Raw genomic sequence first — 26,112 nt, 5'->3', positions numbered from 1 at the left:
AAAAATAGCAATATGTGTGTATGCGTCTGCTCTGTATTCGAGTCTATAATGTAAATGTTATGACGTGATGAGTTTGCATTATTTTCTGTTAATTTTAACATGACAGTGATTGTAATTTAACTTTATAAGTTTTCTCAGTTCCACTTTAAAAAAAATAACCTTTGTAGTGAACAATATACATATAATTACTTAGTTTTTATGAATGTACATACAAATAAATAAATAGATGAACAAAAAATAAATAAGAAAAGGGATTTAATGGTATCAAAGTTGGTGTTCCAATCCGTCGGTTTGCTTTTATTAAATTCTAGTTTTTCATAAGGTCCAATGACTAAATGGAATAAGGAAAAGGTGTGTAATGGTGGGAAATTAGTAATCAGTATCAGTAGAAAAAGAGTGAACCATAAAAGCAGAAATAATTAAAGTGCTCTCAAGAGGGATAGTTAGGGAAAGGATACATGATGCAGGAAGACTTGATTTTTATAATTAAACTGTTGTATAGTATTCAATCTTGAAGTATCACATTTCATGCAATACTGTGTTTTACAACTTAAAAGCACACATGCAAATTATTTTTCCCTAGGGAAAAAGATGCAGATTTTATGATATATAGTTTTTTGAGGAATTTTTGGTAAAAATAAAAATCACCCTCACAGCTTTGTATAGTGTTAATAGAAAGAGGTGTTAAGATTCCTAATAGTTCCTGAAGTTAGGGTGACCTTATCCACATCATCTTCAGTAAAGTTTCATAATATTTTTAAATCTTAAAAAAGTATTAAAGGAAAAAATACATTTTAGCTTTAATATTTTGGAGTTCTTGCCCTGGTCATAAAGTAAAAATTTCAGTGGGAGGTAGGGTTACAATCACATTTATGTGCTTGGATATGTAGGAATGTATGCGTGTATGTGTACAGGGTTGGAAGAGAAGAAGGCATGGAAATATAAATATGTAGCATAGTGATTCACTTATTTTTAAAATATGTCTTATTAACTAATTTTGAGTTTTGGCATAATGGTATGAAAAGTAATAATGAAATGACATACTTGACAAAATTAGTATGATTCTAACATCATCATATTTCTCAATTCTTGCACAACCTGAGACTCACAGACAGCAGATCACAGAACAATAGAATTGGTAGTACAGGCAAGTCTTTATAGTTCATCTATTTATAGATTCATAGATTTATAGCTGAGTAAATGTTTCTCAAATTACAAGTTTTACATGAGATTTTGGTATTCATTATTGATGGGTCTTAATAAAATCCACAAGTCCAACCATCAGTTAAGTATTAGAATTGGGAATGGAATTTCTTTTGGGGTAGATTTTCCAACTGTCACACATAATGACTCATTGAAAACAGCTTTTAAAACTTGTTCATGGAAAATTTAGATTTATCAAAATGAATACACAATTTAACATAGCAATATAGTTCACTAAACATGGTATTCTTACACCAATATGTATTTTTAGGTTGTGTAATTCATTTAAGTATGTAAAACAGACCATATCTGTTTTTACATATGGCTTAAGTAAGATCTTCAATAATTCAAAATGTAATGCCAATATTGTATTAAAGCATTTTCTTGACATCATAAGCTTAGTGATTATAGATCTTAAATATGTGGTATTAGCCTATCGTTACATGTAATTATTTTTTGAAGTTAAAATACTGATATTATATAAGAACTGTTTTACTTTAATCCCTTAAATTGCATGACGTACCAGGAATATAATAGTTACAAATACATTTAAAGGCATATACATACATTTATTTACAGTTTATCATTTATCTTCTGTAGAATATTCTCCTTCATTTGGAAGACGTCTCTTGAAAACTGTCTCTTATGTGTCTTCTATAGTCATTCAAGAGTATGTATTCCAAAATATTGGTTAATTTATTCTTGAAAGAGATCTTATATCAGAATTTCATAAATATTCCTAAGAGGACAGTATGTGATCATTTCTGCTACTTTGTTGAACAACAAGGATGGCGATCATGAGTTCTTCACCTTTTTAAAATGAATGCATTTTCATTATGCAGCTTCTCTGTTATCTCTTGATGATAGACCTTGACCCGCACTGAGGAGAACCAGGCACTGGAAACAGTGATAAAAGCCCAGGGCACACAGCACGCTCCCAGGAGCGGAACTTGGCTGCTCTGATGCCCAGCAAACTTCATGAAATCCTAGGTGAGCTGCTTCACTGTCTTTGATATGAGAGAAGCCATTCTTCCTTTAAGTCTATTATAAATAAGTGGGTTGAAGAAAAAAGAATATAGAAATGCTAGTGGAATGAAAGGAAAAGTTTATTCTCCATAGTGGCAGAAAATAATAGCCTTGGTCTTCTGGATGAGGAGGGAATTGTTATTAAAGGTAAAAAGAATTGTGGAATTATTGGAAATTAGACTGCTACCTCTGTAGCAAAACTTCATATTTTCACTAAAATTTAGTTTATTTTTCAGGAACAAGAAGTGTGTTTCATACAATTTTTAAAACAAAAATCACTAAATGGAATTTTAAAAGATTATAAAATCATAAATTGAAGATATAAGTTTTTTTTACCTCTAAGGGAGGAAATCAAATTCTTCCATCCGGGCTGCATAATCAATCATGATTTTTAAAACAATAGGCTAAAATATTTTGACATTTTGTAACATGGTAAATATTTTATGAAAGTGAGGCCAATTCAATTTTTTGTACCAACTCAGCACACCAACATTTAAATGGAAATAAACTTTAGGAAGCTAAAAAAACTAAAGCTAAATGCATATTTAAGATGTGAGTAAAGCATACACACAGTGACCATGACATTTAGATATGTTTTCATACTCAAGATTCAATATTAGTAATAGTAGCACTGGAAAAAAAAAATCCTAGTTTGTACTCAGCTGAATACAATTGATGGAAGAGTTTACTGCTCTGTCATGAGGAAGTTACTCGGTGAAGATAATGAATAATGATACTTTTTTATTCCAACTAATGCCAGACCTCATACCAGCAAAATCTGGAGTCATTTAGATTTTGTGAAAATCTGCCTTTTGTGAAAGTGTTAGGGAACAGAAAGATGAGGATGGTGGGAACATGAAATTAAGAGAATAATTCCATAAAATGGGGCCACTGTGCTGAACCCCACAGGCTTTCTTTTCCAAGAAGCAGTCTATCTGCAGCCATTTCTAGCCTAAGTGTGTAACACATGTCACGTTTCCTCATCAAATTGCTTGTTAACTGCTGGAAAATTGAAGGCCCAAGATAATGTCAGTGGGTAGAACTCAGGAGACTTTTGTGACCTGATCTTGAAACTCAGGGAGAGATAGACAGTTCCTCCTAACTATACAATCTGCAAGGATTTATGGTTAAAGATCTAATTGGAACCATCCAGTATGGGCCAAGGTGACTCAGAGTTGCCATCATAGTGAGGGCTAGAAAGTCTGATTAACCCTGTTGTCAGTCAAAAATCAAGAGGTGGACATAGATTCTCTGGAAAACTCTCTGGGATCCCCAACAAAATTGGAGGGTAGGAAAGGCACATTGTCCCTCTCCTCTATGAGAGGACCTACTCTCTCTCTCACTTGAGAGTGTCTCTGTTCCCTTTTCCTACACATTCAATAAACTCATTCCTGTTATTCTGAGATGTGTTTGAAATCTTTCTGACCTGGTAGCAAGAATAAGTTTCTAGAGAGGTCATTCTACTACCACAATTTCTAAGAAGCATAAATTATAAAAACAGCCATTTAAAAATATCACTTTCTATTGCTCTTAAAGAAAACATTTTCACAGTATCATTGAGAATGGCCTAAACTTGTATGATAATATTACATTTTACAACATTGCCCTCATTTTTCAAAATAATTTATTTTATGATACTCCATACCTAAACTTAATTATTTTTCTTTAAGAGAGAGAGAGAGAATTTTTTAAAATTTATTTTTTAGTTTTCAGAGGACACAACATCTTTATTTTTATGTGGTGCTGAGGATTGAACCCAGCGCCGTGCGCATGCCAGGAGAGCGCACTACCACTTGAGCCACATCCACAGCCCTCCATAAACTTAATTATTAAAGAAAGTGTAGAGACTAAAATTTTAAAAACCTATAATATTTTAGTTATTGGCACAATTTTACCATGATTTGTTACTAAAAAGCATATACTTCTAGAAACCAGTTAAAGGATAACATAAGTTTGTGAAGAACATTCACAGTTTGATAAAAAGGAATCTTTGGTGGGTATACACATCATGGATTTGACTCAATCCTCCTCCCATCACAGCTTTTAAAATCTATACATTAGTAAAGAAAAGTGGGGAATTTTTTTCCTAAGTTCATATTAACTTAGATAAATAATTTCTTCCCTAAAAAACAAATGTTTTAGACAATCCATGTCCACACATACTTGTGTATTAGTAAATGAAGCGTGCAAAGTTACGGATGGCTACAGAGATGTCACCATCTAGGTAGAGTTCAGGGGGAACAGGTACAAATGTCGGGCCTTTCCTCACCTTAGTGTTCTGTATGCAAGGTGCTTGTATATTCTACCTCCACAACAAAATGACCTGAGCACGTTTTATTCTCTTGATATTATCTCAAATCTACATGAAAAGAGGAGAATTTGATGTGGCATATTGGTAGAGTTTATTGACAGAATTGATAAATATCCCTGGAGAAGTTAACTTTTTTGAACTTATAAACGACTAAGAAACAAGCACCAAAGAGTTAGAAAGTATTCCTTCCACATAAAAATAAAATAAAGATGTTGTGTCCACGGAAAACTAAAAAAAAAAAAAGAAAGAAAGAAAGAAAAAGAAAAAAGAAAAAAAAAAGTGTCCCTTCCGTCCCTCTAGGAAGGTCTGTTCTGCCTGTTGCTGTGGGAAGTGGTATGGTATCCATAATTCTACTAACTGCAGCTTTCTCACAGAAATAAGCATATGTTACCTCTCTGCTGGAGGTGCAAGAGAGGTTGTTGAGAGCAGACACAAAAATCTCAGAAAAAAAGACGGAAGAGGAACAGTGGCACCTTGAACAACAGACAAGACATGTTTTGACCTTAATAAATAGGCAGGAAGGTAGCGTTTCATAATGTCTACAAAAAAGCAAAGCCTCTTTTATCAATGAGAGTTAAAGGAAGCACAGAATCCAAGGTGAGATTTCAGCAAGTGCATGAGCAAAGTTGAGCTTTATCTCAGTCTGTAATAAAGGTCTTGATTTGGATTTGTTGACAAGGCCACATGTCACTCATGTAGAGTGAACACTGCTCGATCAATACAGAAGTACAGGCAAGGCCAGTTTAGGAAAGATTGATCTCTACTGAACCAGATGTAAATTTTCTCAGACACTATATATTTAGTGAAAGCTTGAAAAGCATTTCAACTTACTATATTATCACAGAAGTTTATTTCAGCATCCTAAGATTCTATGTTATCATATATCAATCTATTTCTGACCTATCTGTACATAACCATGAAATAGTTTCATAATTTGTAAGAGCTACTGAAGCATTCTCTTGTTGACTTTTCATATTTATGAGTTGAAGAACTTGTAGATATTTCTGGATAAATTTATTATTTTAGTTTTTTTTAAATAAAGAATTTAGCCTTCATATTATTTATTTGTTTTTACGTGGTGCTGAGGATTGAACTCAGTGCCTCACCTCTGCTAGGCAAGCTCTCTACCACTGAGCCACAACCTCAGCCTTATTATTGTAGTTAAAATGATAAATTTATCATTGTAGTAATGACTACTAAATTCACAGAAAATAACAATTTCCTCTCAAATCTGTTTATATTTCTGAATAAAGGTAGGATGTATTAATTTTATTTTTATATTGATTGAATAGTAGGAAAAAAATCTTCTGAGCTTTATAAATAAAATAATTGATAGTATGTTGGTAGATGATAATTGGGACAATATTAATATAGCACTTTTTTTGGAAGGTTGGTCCTTATTTTTGAGATTGTCTGCAATAAATAGACTTTATTCTAATATTTTTAAACAAAAAAGTGGTTATGGCACCTAGAATAATACTGGGTAATAAAATCTATAAAAGGGTGGTGCCTAGGCAGGCTTTGTTTGCTCTCTATACTATTAAGATAACATGGATATAGATTTTTAAAAATATACAACTCTTAATTTCTTTTAATGTTTTACAATTGTGTCTCTTAATAATCTCACATCTGTAATGTAAGCACAGCGATGGATATATTTTTCACATTACTGTATACCTGTTAATAGATTAAAAAGTCTTAAATCAGATTCACTTATACCTTTTTAATTATGTTTATAATTAAAATATCAAACTTTGCTCTTATAAAGGGTCATATTTTTCTAAATTAGCATGATGAACTTTTATGTTAATAAAGTATGCATTTCCTTTTTGGAACAAGGTTAATTGAATGCTTAAAGATAATAATCAATTATTCTGAAAGGAAGAAGATAATCCATAAGATGAGTCAGTTTATTTTAAACATAGAATATGCATCTGAAAAATAAGAGCTTGATTAAATTTCAACCTTTTAGTGTTAAAAGAGAGAAAACTAATATATTCTTTTCTATAATTGTTACCAAAAAATGGGTCTCTCTCAAGGAGTAATAATATACATAAAGAATTAGAAATCAGATTCTACTCTTGACACCAGCGTTTCCTATGAGGCATCTCGGTAGCATAACATGCAATTATTGTCCATCTCCTATCTTTATTTACATACTGCACAAAATAAATTCTTTTTCTGGTGAAAAATATTCCTCAAAGTAAACTTTCACCCTCTTATCCATGCATTTATGGTTATTATTAGTTATTATGGTTTGGAAAAGTTACCATTTATTTACTAATTTGTTGAGGAGAGAAAAAAGAGACAAAAATTTGATACATCTTAAGTGAGTTCCTTCAGTATTTAATTTATAGCAAATAAAACAAGCAAATCCAACATAATGGATACAGTTGTACTATTCCCAGTTTCAAACACTGCAAGACTTTGGAAATGTCTAAATGGAGAGTATGCTTATCCACAACAAGAATTTATCTTCACTACTCATCACGGAAAACCGATAACATGAAAAATAGAATCTACCTTTGTTTATTTTCTGTGTGAATAACATGAAACACACGTATATTTGTGACATGCAGCCTTCAAAAACATTTATTCATGTTCTTCAATGTGCTGAGCATCAGGCATCCACCACATTTAGACCCACCCTCACGGTTCTCATATTATAGTAAAGGCAAGTAGCATGAAAACATTGGAAATGCCAAGTAAGTCTGCTCTGCATTGGCAGTGAATGTTAAGTTCATATGGCAAACAAAACAATACAAAAAATTAGGCTTCTGTCCTTCCTCAGAAACTGAATGGCAGTAGGAGATGGGCATTGTCTTTAATGATCACATTTCAAAACGCCTGTTCTCAGGTCCTTGGTAAAGATATTCCTTGTTTGTAAAACTGGCAAGACCTTTAAAAAAGATTAATATCTCAAAGATTTACAGAGAAATAATTTATAAGTTTTCTAAAACAACTGTTGTAAGGAAGTAGATATGAGGGGCCTGGATTCAGGAAAAAGATGGTCTACAATATAGCAAAAGACAAGGAATTATAAGACAATCTTGGCCAACCCCCTGTTTTCTTGAATGAGGAAACTGATTCACCTAATATGGTTTAAGGAATCTATTGTGTGGTGTTCATTTGAGAATATCTTTGTTGTTGAAGTACTCATTACTGAGACCAATCAGTAGAGAATATTTGCAATCAGATGTTTTGCTATTAAAATAAAAAGAAAATAAAATAAGAAGAAAAGGAATAGGGTCTGGAACAGACCACAGGCTCCATTTCCAAACCTAGAAAGAGCCAATTCAGAATATTCTTGCGATTTGTGCTTGAAGTGTTTTCATATGATGTAGGGGGGACAACAGGGACAATCCAAAATATTCCCAGATCCCTGATCTTGGTGTGTATGATAGCGTAGCCTGAAGAGTGGTTTTGGTAAGACCCTACCAGGACTTCTGGTGACACCTTGATGGTTCAGGCAGCAGTTCCAGGTACAGAAACCTGAACATGATCTGTTTCCATTCACTTTCTAGATCCTGCAAGGAAAGGCCAGCTGCAAGACAACTATGCTCTGGAGAGTCAAGTTTAATTTTCATTGATGCCATATCCAGCGGGCATGAGAAAAACTGCAAATGTTAGTTTGGAAAGTTTTAGCCAGGTATCATATGATAATCCAAGCCTATGCCATGTTTTCTATTAAATTATAAAGTTCTCCATGGCCACCCCTTTTGAATCAAAGTAAAATTATTCTTAATTCCAAAATAGGTCTGTACTTTTCCTTAAATAGGGGAATAAGCAGGAGCACCTGACCACATTAACTGATTTAGTTTGCTTTGTCAGTTTTTTGTTTTAGTTTTTCTTCTCTTTTTGGTTTTTAAAGGTCTGGGTGAAGAATAAAAATTATGAACTTGATACTAGATTTTGCCTACAGCCACTATGATTTGGGTGAAGACCTTTCTTCCTGACAGCCCTCAAATATTCTATGATTACTTGGCCTGACAGGCAGTGACTTTCCTTTTTCGCCTGTGCAGACAGGAACTCTCTTAAGTTTTAAGCCAGTTTATGAGTAGGGAAAAAACAAAAAAGTGTCTTGAATTCAGAAGGCAGAACATGAAGCATCAAAATATTCCAAATAAAACTCAACATCATCCAGCACTCAGGAGGCTGAGGCAGGAGGATCTCCAATTCAAAGCCAGCCTCAGCAACAGCAAAGGTGCTAAGCAACTCAGTAAGACCCTGTCTCCAAATAAAATCAAAACAGAGCTGAGAATGTGGCTCAATACACATCCCACCAATAATAATAATAAAAACAACTCATCATTACCTTCCCCAGTTCAATTTTCAATGTTACGTAATGTAATGAGCTCTGGCTTTGCTTGATGTTGGGTTAATCCTCTTATGACCTGATTAGCTTCTTACTGAGAGTTCTGGGAATCCTTAGTTCAATGGTATTTTCTCAAAGATATTTAAGCAATGCCTTTCGAAGAAGCTTGTGTGCCAGAAGTCTGCAAGATAGTCCTTTATGTTGAAAATGAAGCCACCAATCATGAAGCTGATGGCAAAAGGAGAGATGCTCCTATTCTTGCCCTTGCATTTTATTTATTTATTTATTTATTTATCTATTTATTTAGCACTGGGATTAAGCCCAGTACACTTAACCCCTAGGCCACATCCCTAGCCCTTTTTATTTTGAGACAGGATCTTGCTAAACTGCTTAGGGCCTTTCTAAATTGCTGAGGCTGGCTTGGAATTTGCATTCCTGCCTCAGTTTGCAGAATCACTGGGGTGACAGGTCTGTGCCACCACACCCAGCTGCCCTTGCATTTCCTGAATTAACTTGAATAAACTGGTTGCTGCATTAGACAGAACCACTGTTGGTGTGGTGGTACATGCCTGTAATCCCAGCTCTAGCCTGCGACCCACACTGGCTTCATGAAAGAAGGTTCAAACCATGAGAAAACACTAGGGAGTTTTAAATTAAGAGACTAGACTCTAATTACCTTTAAAACCAGCTCCAGGATGGCTTCTCCTAGCTCCAGCCTCCAGCCACCTTAGCGAGGCTTACTGAAGACGCTATTAGAGAGAGAGAGAGAGAGAGAGAGAGAGAGAGAGAGAGAGAGAGAGGGAGGGAGGGAGGGAGAGGGAGAGAGGGAGAGAGGGAGGGAGAGAGAGAGAGAGAGGGAGGGAGGGGGGGAGAGGGAGAGGGAGAGAGAGAGAGAGAGAGAGACAGAGACACACACACACAGAGACACACACACACACACACACACAAGCCAGGGAGTGGACTTTTATTGGAGAACAAGAAATTCCGAGGAAAATCCCATCCAATGAAGGTTAAGGGGGGCAGCATCCCAAGATAAGGGGTGAGGATTGATTCTTCAGGACAGCTACTTGGAAGTATTAGAAAAGAGAATTGCAAGTTCACAGCCAGCCTGGGCAACCTGTGTGTGTGTGTGTGTGTGTGTGTGTGTGTGTGTGTGTGTGTGTATAAAGGCTGGGGATGTAGCTTTATGGTAAAGTAAAACTGGGATCAACCCTCAGAAATCAAACAAACAAACAAACAAAAAGAAACATTAGGTAGAACTCTCCAATAAAACAATAAGGGCCTGAAGTTTTTCTCTTTGAAAATATTTTAAATACTAAATTCATTTAATTAAAAGACATAGGTCTACTCAAATTCTTGTTTTTTAACTGAGTTTTGGTAGCTCATGTCTTTTATGAAATTGGTATATTTTATTTTATATTTGAATTTCAGAGCATGCAGTTACTTATAATATTTTGCAGTTTTTATTTAAGCCCTATCCGTCCTGTATTGTATCTTTTTCATTCCTTCCTTATGTCTTCTCTTAACTTCTTATTCAGTGTGGGTATAGGTTTATTCATTTTATGGTACTTTCAAAGAATGAGCTTTTAATTTTATTGATTTCCTCTTATTTCTTATTTTCTAATTTCATTAATTTTTAATATCTTATTTCCTTATGTCTATTATTTGGTCTTAATTTGCTATCAGGTGGAGTGACATTTTATCTAGCATAAACATTTAATTTTATAAATATTAATATTCAGGCTGTTCAAAACATGATAAAACTTGCCTTTGGGATCTTTCCAATGACCAAGAATTATTTCAACATGGATTATTTAACATTTTTTAGATTATTTTAGATTCATTTTTTTTAAAGAGAGAGTGAGAGAGGAGAGAGAGAGAGAGAGAGAGAGAGAATTTTTAATATTTATTTTCCAGTTCTCGGCGGACACAACATCCCTGGTGGTATGTGGTGCTGAGGATCGAACCCGGGCCGCACGCATGCCAGGCGAGCACGCTACCGCTTGAGCCACATCCCCAGCCCTAGATTCATTTTTTATAATAGAAAAACAGAGTTTGTTTTATTTGAATTTATTTAAACTGAGTTGTGCTCAGTATGTTTCTGTTGGTGATTATTTCCTATATTTGTCAATAAATTGTGTATTTTAATGTTGCACAGTAGCATAATCTGTCAATATCAATAAGGACAAATTGGCATGAGCCATTCTTTTTGCCTTCTATATTCTCCCTGATTTTTCAATTTCTTATCTCATCAATTAGAGTGCTGTCAAAGTTTTCAGCAACCATGTTTTTTGTCTCTTCCAAATCTATCAATTTTTAAGTATTTCATGCACTATTGAATCCATATGTTTTGGATTGTGTCTGAGAAAATTGATTTATTTTCCATTGTGTACTATTTCTCTTAATTTCTATAATAAGCATGATCTTAAAGTACTTTAATATGAATGCAACTCCTCGCATTTTCTTTTGAGTAATGTTTACATTGCACATCTTTTTCCGTCTTTTTAAAACTTTTCTGTCATTATACTTATAGTTTGTTTCTTATGAAATGCTAACTGAAATTCTTGTTTTTAAATCCAGTTTGCCAGTCTCTGCCTTTTTATTGTTATGTTTAAGTGATTCACATTTAGTGTGATTACTGAAATGTGGATCACACTGTGCCATTTTGAAAGCTATTTTCTATTTGTTCCATCTGCTTCTTTGTTATTTTCTTATAGTTTTCTGAATTCTTTGAGGTTAATTTGTCATTGTAATGATTCCATTTTATTTATTTTTTTTTCATGTATATTTTTAGTGACTGGTGAGTTTCAGATATGCATCTGTATTTACTCATAGTCAAAAATACAGCTTTATGTATTGTGAGGAATTATAGACAACATATTCTCAATTCTTCCTTTTTTATGATACTGATGTCATATGTCTTTTTTTAGCACATGGTAATTATGCAGAATAATGTGCTTTATTGTGATATGTTATTTGATCATTTCACACACCTATTATTTCAATTTTCCTCCCTTTCCTCTGATCCCCTTCCTTTCTCTGATGTCTCCCTTCCACAGTTTCATCATTGCTTTTTTTAAATGTCTTAGTTTTATAGATACTAAAGCACTCAATACCCTGTAATATTTTCTTAGAGAACTAAAAATGAATATAAAAATTAAGCAATTAACTTTATCTTCTTTTATTATTTAATTCCCTGTGCTTTTAATTTCTTGCCATAAATTAATTTTTTCTGCCCTGCATCATCGTCTGTCTTTTAGTCTGAAGGGCTTTCTTTAGTATTTCTGTGTCATTTGCTGGCAGAGAATTTTCCCAGTTCTTGTTTCTATGAGAAACGTGGGCATAGAAATCTAAGTTAAAGGGCTTTTGTTTGTTTGTTTGTTTTGTTCTTGTTCTTGCTTTTCCTGTAGCACTGTAAGTTTGTTACTAAACTGATATTTTTCTTACTGGTGCTTTTTGGCAAGAGTGAGTTTTACGCTAATTTTCCTCTCTCTCTTCCCTGGCGTTGACTATCTCCTGTTTTCTCTTATTACCTTTAGAATGTTTCTCTTTGTTTTGTTTTCACCAGTTTGAATTTGAGGAAGCCAGAGTTTTGTTGTGCTCATTTGTTTTTATTCTGTTTATGTTCTTTGAGCTTCTGGATTTTCAGGTTTAATAGCTACATTACATTGTTTTTTTTTTTTTTTTTTTAATATCAGCCATTATTTCTTCAGATATTTCCTTTTACCCCCATTTCCTCTTTCCTTTTTTGTTATTCCAAAATATGTTTTATACCATTTGATATCATTTCACAGCTATTGGAGACTTTTTTTTTCATTGTGGTAGAGTATGGACGATTCTTATTTATTTTTTATTTTTTATGTTTAAGTAAGAAAAAACAAACTTTATATATATATATATATATATTTTTTTTTTTTCTTATAAAGAAAGCTCGACTTGTTGGATAAGTGGAAAAAAAATTCACAGTCTTCATGAGTAAACAATATTTACTTGATTTGAGCTGTGTACCATGTGCCAAAGAAGGAACAAAATGCTAAACTAAGTTTAAGTGGACTTAATTAATGCTGGGCATTTCCACAGGGAGAAGGCAAAAGGACTTCAAATAAGTCAGTAGAATGGAGGGTGAGACTGGTCTGGGAAGTGGGCAGCGAGCCCCACAAGGACACACCGGCCACCACCAGTGGAGACGCTGCACCTACGAGGTTTCCGCCTTTGGCCGCTGCAGGACAAAGAGCATTGGAGAAGGGCCCTGCTACTGACTGACCTCTGGCCATCACCACTGCATAGGATGCCGCATCACATCCCTGCGGCAGGTCCCCTGCTGCCTGGCGACCCTGGTACTCACAGATTTCTAGAGATGTCTGCTCAGAAGGAACAGTACAAAGGAGAGTCCATCAGGCGAGGATTCAAGCCTGAAACAAGGTGGCAGTTCAAGGTTGACAGCTGTGACGTTGGGGAAGGGCACTGGTAGACACTAGGACCTGGGGCCAATGGTACGTGCCTGGCCTGCACTGACCCGCCCCAGTTCCAAGCGCTGCATGCGGAATGGCATTTTGATTTTGGATTCTTCAAAGTTTAACAGCCTTATCACATCTCCATCTGGGAAATGCCGCAGCTACCAGCTACGTGGCCTCCGCCGGCTGGCACCCCATGCCTGGGCGACATCAGCTGCCACTGAGGTCTCTCCAACACCACGGTCCAGCTCGCAGGCCCACCAAGCAGCCACTTTAAGGCTTCATTCATCCCTGCTACCGTGTTTTTTCATTTTAACGTTTCCATTATTCTTTGCCATGTTCTCCTTCTCTCTTGAAATGACCCACTTGCTCTCAGATATTGTTGCCCTTCTTTATTTGAGACTTTGATGTATTCATTCTATTTACTCAAATTCCCTGGCAGAGCGTCACAGCCCCCTGGTCGTATGGGAATGGGGTCTGTGGAAGCTTTGTCAGCTCCGAATGTCCCCCGCCCCATTCTGTTAGGCCTTGCAATCTCTGGTTGAAGACCAGAGGTGGCATAGAACAGCAGGCTGGAGGTGAGTTGTTTCTCTGTTGGGAGGTGAGCCTGCCCTTCTTTGTGCTTGTCCCCTGAGCGGGCTTTGTTTTAACCTCTTCAGGGGCTGGTCTGGTGGCTTTGCATGCTTTGCATGCTGTACCCAAGCTGCGGATTGCGCTGCCTTCTTCAGGGTCGCTGTGAGGGCTGCTTGTGAGGCTTCCTCCACACAGACACTCCCCACTGCCATCTCTAGGGCTTTAGTCCATGATATACTCCAGAAGTACTCTGCTGATGCATTCACTCAACACTTGCTGGGCTAAAGTTGGGGGATGGAGATGAGGGACACGTTTTCCACTGTGTCCATTGACCCTGGATCTAAGTAGCTCTGTCCCTGGGTCTCTGGGAGAGTCCTTCAGAATTATTGTGCTCCTCCACAAGCTGTAGTTCTGGTTCCAAGGTGTACCTCTACTCCTCCGTAGAAGTAGACCCCTATTTTTCCATACGCAATGGTTGTTTACCGTGTCTTTGGGGTGACAGTTTTGGTTACCCTTCAGTTGAAAATGGGAAAGGTTTTTACCCTATAGTCAAGACCTTGGAGAACAATTTTTCTGTAAATGTTTATCTCACAGTGTATGTGATTCCCCTACCCATGCTTTTAAAGGAGATGAACTTTCTTAGGACTCAGGAGGAGCTTCCTTTGAATTAAAGTAAAATGGCCAACACTAAAGTCTGATGGTCCTGTCTCTGGCCAGTCAGGACATCTGACTCTTGTGCCAGTGTGTCCTCAGCCATTGTCCATTCGTCTACAGTTCAGGATGAATTCTTCTCAGCCCACATCCTGTGTCCCCAGCCACTGGTAATGTTGTGATTTCGTCCCATGCTATCTGCAGGAGTCTATGACATCTTAGATTTGGGGTTCTGTGATTGCTCTGAAATTTCAATTTTCTGATGATTTCAAAGTAATGAGCCTAATTTTGCCTGGATTTTTTTTCTTTTGTAAGTGGAAAACAATGATCTTTGTAATTCTATGTATTCTTGAGATGAAAATAAAAGTAAATGTAAATATTTAGAGGATCTTGCCTTTTAAATCAGAATGAACAAGTTGCTCAAACACTTAAAGATGTACTATTGACACAACAAGAATGTAAAATACATATTTTCATACTAGGAATTAGAAATTTTCCTAAGGTAAAATATTTGAAGTCAAAATATTGGACTAGCTGCTTTAAATCTTTGTTCTAATATACAATATTAAAATATATAAATCATGAAATATATGAATACACGAAGTATATATTATCAAACTTGTGAGAAGTAAAGTTTTCAAAATTTTGGAAGTCTTTTTATATCAGGTTCCTGCATTACTATTAAGGCTGGGCACACAGTGAAGAAATAAATAAGCCGATGATGTAGGTATGTGCATTAGATAACCAATAGATTATAGTAGCTAACATTGCAGGTGAACCTTTGAAAGTACCTGAAGAGATTGTGAATTATTCCACAAATTTATAAAAAAAAATTACAAAGAAAGAATTTGAGTGTATACAGCTAGAGAAATTAAAGAAAGATCATAACAGTCTGAATAAAATATGTTCTATTCAAATAGAGCACTCTAAATATCCAAATAACATTTTATCTAAAGAATATTGATTTCCCTTTCTACCTACCATTTTTCTTGGGTCTTGTGCATAAAGGCAATTATCATTTAGATTGTTTTTAGTCTTTTGAGACCAATGAGAAATATCTTAACACAGAAATGTACACTTTACTTTCTCATAAATTGTCTTGTTTTACAGTCCTACCTGTCACTCTGACTCATTATATAGGTAATTTTAAGTATGTATTGCAATATTTCTGCCAAATCTTTTAATTTAAATTCCTGTAGGTATTATATATTTCAAAGAAGTTCCTACCTTTAAGGAAAATAATTGTCTGTTAGAAAAATTTACTAAATTTTTGGTGACATATTTTCTTCAAATATTTTATCTTTTAGGTTTCAACATGGGCAAGCATATCTATGTTTTGGGGGTTTTACAAGCTTAATTATTATTTTGTAAATTATATAATTATTTTTAATGAGTTGAGAAACACAAGAATTTAAAGTATTCACATAGTAAATGGATTTAAAGTTAGAGATATGAAAAATCAATGCTTATATAAAGTATTCTATGTCCTGGTTAGTACATTAAGCATTATCACACTAGTATTACATGTGCTCTAGATTATTTTATTGAAAACTAATTCAGTGAGTTTATTCATCCCAATTTTTTATATGACAAGATTAAGGCAAGGATGACTCAAGACCGCCTAATTAAATTTGATGGTCATGATTTTATACCAGTTCTTCTATGTTAATATCTACATGCTTAATTACAAGTTGATACAGCTTTCATTTACTTTTGTCAAAAATCATCACACAGACTATATGCTGAGTTCACAGACATGTTTATAAACTGTCATAATTAAAATCAATTGTTAATGAGGTTAGAGGAGACATCAAATTCAATATATTTATTTAAATGTACCATACATTATACCTTTTGAAGACTTCATTCTAGTAGATCACAGAATCAGTTTACTTCATTATTTTAAGTCAATGCTATATAGATCTTTGTATGTGAAAAAGACATTTGTTTTTAAATTCATTCCCTTTAAGGTCTGAGTTTTCAGTAAAAAAATCATTTATTTTAAAGAAGTGTTGGATCTTGGAGATATCCAGGTATTTTGCTATTGACATTTCATTCTTGTTGACTTTACATAAACTAACAGACAAATAAATGCATATACAGAAGCATTCTATTTCTGATTTCAAAAGATTTCCTGAGACAAACTTTTAAATTTCAGGTTCTCCAAACATCCATTCAATAAAATAATTAAACATCATCTAAATGAAATTTTCTAGACTGGGTGAAAGTTATCAATAAGGAATAAAGTATTCATAGTATGTACCTTCAATGAATAATGTACATAGTATGTACCTTTAAGGCAGAAAACTGAAAGGATAATTGAATTAGCAAATAGAATCAAATGGAATACAATGGTAGACGGGTACAACAGAAATCTTCATCTGAGGTCTCCAATGTATTCTGGAAAGTGGGAATGTCCCCTCCTTCTAGAAAAGATACTTGATACAGCATTGAATTTTAAAATATAACATAAACTGTATTCATTAAAAATAAGCATGAGTTTGACAATCATTTGTACTTCATTGTGTTTTGAGAATTCTCTGCATTGTCTGGATCCTGAGCATGTGTCATTTATGTATGTTACAACCACTTTCTCCTAATCTGCTGTCTATCCTTTCTATGTTTTAGTAGTCCCTCTTTCAAATAGATCATGTCTTTAGCTTAAACCAAGTCCAAAGTATTAATATATTGTGCGTTTGACATACTATCTTTGGAATCTTATCTTTTATATGTTCTCATCAAAATAATAGTTTCAGGCTTTACTTCATAGTCTATAATTCACAGAGACTTAATTTTTTGGTATAATGAGAAATGTGTATTGAAGGTCAGTGTTTTGCACAAGGTTATTGTTTTCCATACCAATTTTGGCAAAGTCTATTGTTTTAATATTGACTAGTCTTGGAATCTTTGTTTTCAAAAAATAATATCTATCTATCTATCTATATATCTATTTTATAGACATTTTTATTCATACCCTCTAGTCTATTTTAGTGTCCTATGCATCTATCCTTATATCAATACCATGCATCCTATTTACTGTACCCTTAGCTAGATTGTATTTTGCAGTATTAGAGTTAGGTAAAGCAAATACGCTCTTTTATCAAAATTGGTTACTCAAAGACCTTTCTTCCTCTATGAATTTTGAATTCACTTCATTGATGTCTACCAAAAAAAGAAAAAAGAAAAAGAAAGAACCATGTGAATTTTAACGGTAATGTGATGAAAATTTAAGTGAAGTTGAATATAAATGACATCTTATAAATATTAATTCTGCTCTGCTTTGTTCATGCAAGAGATATATATTCTGAGCAAATAAATTGACTGACTTGTTCTTCTCAAGTGTGGTCAGAAAAGAGAAGTAAAAATGACTGTGAACCAATGATTGTATAATGAAAAATAAGATTTGATTAGTTCTGATCCTTTATAAAATTTGAGATAAAAACCATGATTACAGATACTGTGAGAATTTTCATATTTTATTGTAATATACTTAACTATGTCCATGAACATCATACATGCTTGAAATTTGGGAATCATACTGGATATAAGCAGTCATGTAAGATTTATGAATCTGTTTTGATTTATTAAAAAATCGCAATTTTTAATTTTCAGGTATTTTCTCCATATTATTATTTTTTCTTCTTTTTGATTTGAATTAAATGTATGTTTTATGATTCTTAGATGGTGTATTCTCCTTTTTAATTTTTTCATTCTTTCTTGTATTCTTTAAAAATTTGAATTCCTTGCCCTAATATCGTAGTCAACTCCTCAACCCTGATGTTTGATTTCTCCTTATTGTCCATCTCTTTGCTCATGTATGCGGTCTCCACCTTCACTCCATCATTTAACATTTGAGTAGATTATTTAAACACTTTGGCTTATACTTCCAGCATCAGCATTATTTTCTTGCCTTATTCTCTTGATTGCTTTATATCTTGAAAAAAGCAAATATTTCCATTATTTTTGGTATATGAATACATTTTGATTAAATGATGAGCATCATATGCAGAGCAATGGAAACCGGATATCAATTACCTAATTTTTGAAATGCTTCCTGCTTTGGTCATTCATGTAGGAAACTTAGTTGACTGGGGAGTGTCATCTGATTTGTCATTGCTGTTGATACATCCGAGGGCCTCAGTTGCTGCTGCCACTCACTGAGGTGCTTTCCTCTGTGCCCAGTTCCCAACCAACCTCCCACAGCTGCACTTCAGAGCCCCTCTCCATGATGTTTATCCACCCTCCTGCTGTGAACTTCTCCTTTTATTACTCCTTTCTAGGCTCATCTTAGGGTTGAGTGGCAAGTTCTCCACCATTTCCAGCCTAATTGTAGACAGTCTTGTGCACCTGGTGTTCAGCAGAGGCATTTCTGTGTCCTAAGCCCTGCTTTACGTGTGAAGTTGTAGTTAGGTGGCAATTTTTGCCCTCTTTCATCAGTAGCAGTGATTGGGTTGGTGTTGGTATTGAATTCTGGGCCAAGGAGATTTCCTAGCTCTGTCCTTGTGAGACAGCATTTTTTCTTCTATCCTTATTCCACAATGGTTATTGCCAGTTGGTTTCCTCTCTTTTCCCAGGTGTCTGGGATTTTGATTTGTCAGAGAGAATAGAAGGAGATGGAGGTATCCTCAAATAACACTCATCATCTCCTGCATATTGGCAGCACGAGCAGGACTCCCTCTGTCCCATTCCCTTTCCCAATCTTACTTGGGAGCAGAATATGGATCCCTGTATCTGAAGCAATTCAAAATTATGTCCCAGTCTCAGTCTTAAGCTTTGGATCACAATTACCAGCTCATCCTGTGACTGGTTCCTCTCCAATTCTCTTTAACAAAAGGGAGAGGAGGTATGATCTACCTTGTTTTGATGGAGATTTCCCTCTTTAGAATTCAGATGAGTTATATTCTTGCCCTCCTCTGGTCTCAGAAAGAGTGGTTATTTAGTTGTTTTCTGATAGACCGAATAAAGTCATAGTTTTGCAATTTATTTGAATTAGTCTTGATAGAATTTGCAGTCATATTTTTGTGCAGTGTCTGCATTCAGAATTCAAGCAGAAAACTGTAGATCATTCAGGACATTTGTTTTTCATCTCCAGTTCTTATTCCATCACTAAATGCACTGGATTTTGTCTCTGTTAGACACCGAGACAATGTAATTGAGGCAGATTTTGAAAAGTTATTTATTTTTTCCTGAACATTTTCTTCACTACAAAGTCAAACTTCACGTTTAAGGAATGAGACCAAAAGGGAGGGTGTATGATTCATCAAAAACTCAAAGTAAAGATAAGCACTGTGCTCTCGTTTAAACTAGAGTAATTTGGAGGAGGCACAGGGATTGGATTTTGTGTGTGTGTGTGTATGTGTGTGTGTGTGTGTTTTCCTTTTTATTCATTTCATAGTGCAAGAAATCCAACTCAAGGCCTTGTGCATGCTAGGCAAGTGTTCTTCCACCTTCTTCACTGTCAGCCATCTTTGAGCTCCATCCCTACCCCAAACTAGAGGAACTTTTAGATAGGCTAATATGATATAATGATAATATAGGGAAATCACTTAGAAATCTTAAGGGTTAAAATGATAAGTAATAATTGCCCTAACTAATCTTTCTAAGTTCAATATTCCATATAATAATTGATTTCTAAAACAAATTCTCTGGTATTAAAACATTGTTATACTATTGGCTGTTTGTGGTCAGAATGGTACAATAACTAATGAGCCATTATTCTGTAGAGGTTCTGTATAGCAGTTTTTGTGTTTGGCCGCCTGGGTGTGAGTTATAAATTCAGCACTCATGTAACTGTAAAATTTGTTTCAACTTTTTCAGCTCAAAAGGAGAAGATACAAATAAGTGTTTATGTGATTATCAAAAATCATGCACCATAATGTTCTGTGAATTTGATTGCTACTGCACATTTGGAGAGGTAAGGTACAAAAAGAAAATTATTATTATCTAGAAAGTCCCTGCTATAAAAATGTCTTGGGCATAAAAAAAATCTTAATATGTTTACTCAAAACTCATACTGAAAATCATGTCCAGAATCTCCCTGAGTTTGATAGAGCAATCTAGGACATGACACCATTCTAACCTATTATCTTCACCTTCAAAGAACACAGCTTTGATATTTGGACACATTTCTGCTCTGTAAGCTATTCTGCTTGGGCAACTGCCTCTTCACTTTGAAAAAAGGCTAGTTTATCATTTAAATGCAGTGCATAAAAAAACACGAGTTAAGTATATTACAATAAAATATGAAGATTCTCACAGTTTCTGTAGTCATGTTTTTATCTAAATTTTTATAAAGGATCAGAACAAATCAAAATCTTATTTTTTATTATATGATCATTGGTTTACAGTCAGTTTTACTTCTGTTTTGTGACCACAGTAGATAAGAACAAGTCAGTCAATTTATTTGCTCAGAGTATATATCTCTTGCTTGAACAAATCAGAGCACAACAGTCCAGTTAGAGGTAACATGATAGTAAATAAGAATGATGCATTCCAGAAAAGCAGTTGTTAGTGTTACTGGGATCTCTGCATTTGGGAGGATGGTAGCTGGTGGAGCCATAAAGATATGTGAGGTTGGATAGAAGATGCTGTTGATGGTTTAACCTTAGCTTCCAGAAAACAGATGCTAAAACAAATTAATTTGTATGAAAAATTATCCGGGGGTAGAATCCCAGGAGAGGTGGAAGTAAAAGAAGATTGTGGAAGGGAAAAAGGGAGGGAAAATATGAGGAGCAACTCATCCAGTCAAAGATCAGCAAGCACCATTGTGAGTCTAGTCTCATCTGGGTGGCTACCAATGTTGGGAAGAACTCTCTGCCCCATTTCATGCAGTAAGGAAAGATTGCTTTTTATTACTCTCATGTTTCAACTCTTCTGAACAATAACAATTATAAAACATTGCTCTCAGCAAGCAAAGCCAGAGGACTCTCAACATATTTCACAAAGGCAATGTGTACTATGTAAGAATTCATCAACCACCATCTCAGTAGACACTTTACTTCCTTATATTTTTTTTACAAGGAAACCTCTGAAATCACAATTCCCTGGTCTGGTAGTGCAATTTAGTTTGAGTGGATGATAAGAGTTTTGTTGCAGTTGTGAAGGCAAAGTATGGGTTCATGTAGGATGTTATGTCCAAAACCAAATCATATGAAAGTAATGTAAGAACTTACATTACACCAAAATTTTTAAGTTTTTATGCCATTGACTCAGAAATACAGAGATAGAAATGGAGCACTAATGATCTTGGAAAGAATTGACACAGCTAACATCATTATCAGTGAAAGAAGATACTGAATACAAAAGAAGAGAGAATTTTTGTATGAGCTCATAATTTTTCAGATTATAATTGAAAAATCACAGACTTAAGATATTAAAATATTTAAATATAGAAATATGCTTATGTGATTCTCATGGAAAACTCATTTATTTTTAAATTTTAATGTTGATATTTTAATAAGAATATGAATAAAGACATATCATTACATTATGAACTATATAAAATTTAAGCTTTTTAACTGCAGGTTGATAAATATGATTTAAATCTCTTTTTATCTCAAGAACTCTATTGCTATTTTGAATTTAATTCTATAAAGATAGGATCAGTTATTTAATGTTGCCATTCTAAATGTGTCACAGAGGAGAAAAGCAGAAAAAAAATCAACTTTTCTTTCAAAAAAGCTACTAATGTAGTAAGGATTTTTTTCCTTCTTTTTATTCATTGAATAAGGTTATGGACCCTAAGTTAAATTCTACATGATAGAGACAGTATCTGTTTTAGTCAGCTTTCCATTATGGAATAAATACCTCATATAATCAACTTACAAAGACAAAGGCTTATTTTGGTTTAGACTTTCAGAGTTTTCAGTCCATAATCAGTTGGCTACTAACCTTGGACCGGCAGTGAGTCAGCACATAATGGCAGAACAAAATCATTCCCTTCACAACCAAGATACAAATAAGAGGAAGAGCCTGGGATCCCATAGATCCCTTCAAGGCATGTTCTTAATGCTCTAAAGACCTCCCAGTGGGCTCCACCCCTTAAAGGTTCTACTACCTCCGATAGTGCCCAGGCTAGGGAGAAGCCTTCGACACCTGAGCCTCTGGGTGATGATCCAAGTCTAAATTATAACAGTATTGGGAATATCTCACTTGCCATGAGTTTCTTATCACACCAGAATGGAATCAATCATTCTACATAATAATAACTTCAAGTGTTAACATTTGAGTTAGCATTTTGAGACATCCTTTAAATGATAAATTGAATCTGCAAATTCTGCAATCACTTACAAATATTGAGTTTGGTAGCATAATTTCCTAATGCAAATATTGCCAGAAATATTCTAACATACTGAGAAAAAGACAAAGTACATTGAAGCAAATCTTTTTATAAGATCAATTATATAAGCGTAGAGTACATGGATTTTATATCAGTTTATACTTCAATTTGCTCTTTTTGTAGTCAGAAAATAATGCATTATGTATGATTTCCTTTCTCTTAATTTTTAAGGTGAAATGTGGAATATCCAATAATACATATATTAATGATATAAAATATCCAATAATATATATAATATATTAATGATATAAAATTGTCTATATAAATATAATGCATTATTAGCATATTAAAGCTATATTAACAATATATTAATGATATTTATATCATTAATGACTTCAATTTTAGCAAATTGTAGTAGAATAATTGCTAAAATTAATTAGTGATTTACTAGTTTTTATATTTTCTATAATGTTATATTTAAATTATTTTTTATTTTATTAAAATAATAACTATCAATTAGAAGTCTATAAAAAGAAAATAAGAAAATAAATATTTATAATGCAAAATATTTTATAGTGATAAGTGGATACATATTTAGTTGATGAAGAATGAATAGCCTTTGGGAAAGGTATTGGTCTCACAATCATAGCCTTCTCTGATGTTTTGCACAATTTAAACTGTGTCATGCCCTTACAACCCATGCTCTATAATTATTTTATATTAGCATTTGATCAAATCCATTATTGTTCTCCCATTTTCATATGAAATTTTTTCCCCTCAAGAAAGATCAAATAGAAACCATCTCTGGCATGACCACATTGAAACAATGTGGTATATTATATTTGGTATAATATATTTGGTATATTAGTTAATGTAGTTTAAAATTGATCTTATAAATAGTTAAGGCTGACCAATGAAGAAAATCTCATGAAAAGAGCAATATATATAACTACATTTTCATAAAAAAATTTAGAACCCAACTTGATTCCTGCATGCTTCTAAATCTTTATACATTTTGTTTAAAAATTTTTGTATACATTATCTTAAAGCTAGGCAGCATTGTCTTATACTTTTAAAAAAGTTTAGCCAAAGTTTTGACAGAAGAACTGAAGACATGATATTATTGTGAATTAGGCATTAAACTGATAGTTTTTAAATAAATCAGTACTTCATCTGAATTCAGCTGAAGCTTCGTTCTCTTTGTTATCTGTTAATATCCTCAAAAGACAGTACATCTAGTTTTTCCAGTAGTTGTCTGAAGCATACTGGCTGCTCAGGGTACCTAGAAACTAGCCCAGTGATATAGAACCTACAATTTTCGAAAAACATTCTGAGTGGATTGAGAAGATACTGCGTCTCTCCACCTGGGAGCTTAGCAATTGCTATAGGTTTGATATTAACTGTCTCCCAAAGGCTTATATGCATTGGCAAGAAGGTTTAGAGGTGAAAAAAAAAATGGATAATAGCCTTAACTATCAGTGCATTATCCCCTGATGGGATTAACTTGTAACTGTAAGTAGGTAGAAGGTGGCTTGGGGAGGTAGATCACTGAAGTGTGCATTTGGGGCATATACTTTGCTCTCTTGCTCTCCAGCTCTCATTCTCTCTCTCTCTCTCTCTCTCTCCTCTTTCTGTCTTGCTCCTTCATGTTGTTGTCCCAAGCTGCTTCCCTCTGGCACACTCTTTCACTCTTTCTACTTCATGTCAAGACTCAAAGAATGGTGCAGGCTATCTCCGGACTGGGACCTCTGAAACCATGAGCCCTAAAATAAACCCTGCCTCTCCTATGTTGTTCTTGTTAGGTTTGTTGGTCACAGCAGCAAAAAAGCTGACTAAAACAGCAATGATCCTAGCATTGACTATCTTGAGGTATTTTGGGGTGCAAAAGGAAAAAGAATACTCAATTTTCTCTAATTTCTTTTTAATTTTTTTAATGGTGACTTCCCCTTCTTTGATAGTGCCCAATTCCATTGAACAAAGTTAATTCCAATTAAATAATGGCATATTATAATGTTCAGTTAGATATAAAAATTTGATTATTTCTATATGCTACAAGAAAAATACACATCACACTTTATATGTTGCTTAAAAAGTATAAACTGTAGATTATTTCCCTCTTTATGGAGGAAGAAAATTTGAAAATGTGTATTTATTTTGAATAAGCAGCCCAGGACCTGAATATTAAAATTATTCTGTATGCCATTTATGAAATACCTGAAGAAATGTATTAATAAAGAGATAGACTGTAAATTAAAGTACACAGGAACTAAAGAACACATACGCTACAGTTATTTTCTTTTTTCTTTATATTGTTCCTCTCTGTATTAGAATTGTACACAAATAAATTAAATTTCACTTTTATCATAAATTATAATCACTTTAAATTTTAGAAATTCAAAGCATTAAATGTTTTTATTGTTGTTTTATACCAAAGACACTTATTTTTTTTAAGTTAAAAATATAAACTGTGAAATTTATACTCAATTAAATATTTTAAACCAGATACAGGAAAAAAAAAAGATTCTGAAGGAAATCCTGTGGTTAAAATGAAAGAGTAAAGCATACATTTCCTTGACATCAACACAGAGCCCTGTTCCTCCTCACATCAGATTCCCATCCACCCTTCCCCAAGCTCTCCTCCCTAACTTCATCCTTTCCTGTTTCGCCAATTCTTTGACACTGGTGTGCTGCTGTTTCTCTGTATCTATTTCCATTCTTATTTATGTTCCCTCTCCTAGGAGTTCTTTCCCCAGAATTTAACTGGTTAATGTCCTAAAGGATACCCTTTTGGCCAACTTAATGATGATCTTCTTACTCACTCTTTAAATTTATTCATTGTAATTGACGGAATCTGAGATCCTGATGGAAGCACAAATTGTAAAGCCCATGCGTGCAGCTACATTGGACTACATTTTCCTCTCTGTTCTTAGTGATATAACAGAGTCTATCACAAAATATGCTCCCATCAAAAATTTATTGAATGAACCCATACAAATTTAGAATTCCACAGTGCAGTGAACTCAAAATTATGTTTTATATTCCTTCATCAAACATGAAGGGAAATGAAAACACTTTTTACTTAACAGAGAACAGAGCCACTGAGGTCTGCCATCCTATTTCCCCCTTTTAACTATATTAAGTAGGAAGAATAACTTCCCTCTGCATAACTCAGGAAGATATTCATGTTGCAATTTCTAATTTCAGGCAAAATGTTATATTACATTGCAAGAAGGCATTAACAAATACATTTAAGATTGCAATTCTTAATATAGGTGAATTTTCCTGAGACAATATCTGGTAT

This window comes from Spermophilus citellus (genome assembly GCF_964194105.1).
Source record: "Spermophilus citellus genome assembly, chromosome: 8".
Taxonomy (NCBI): Eukaryota; Metazoa; Chordata; class Mammalia; order Rodentia; family Sciuridae; genus Spermophilus; species Spermophilus citellus.
This window is presented reverse-complemented; position numbering follows the sequence as displayed.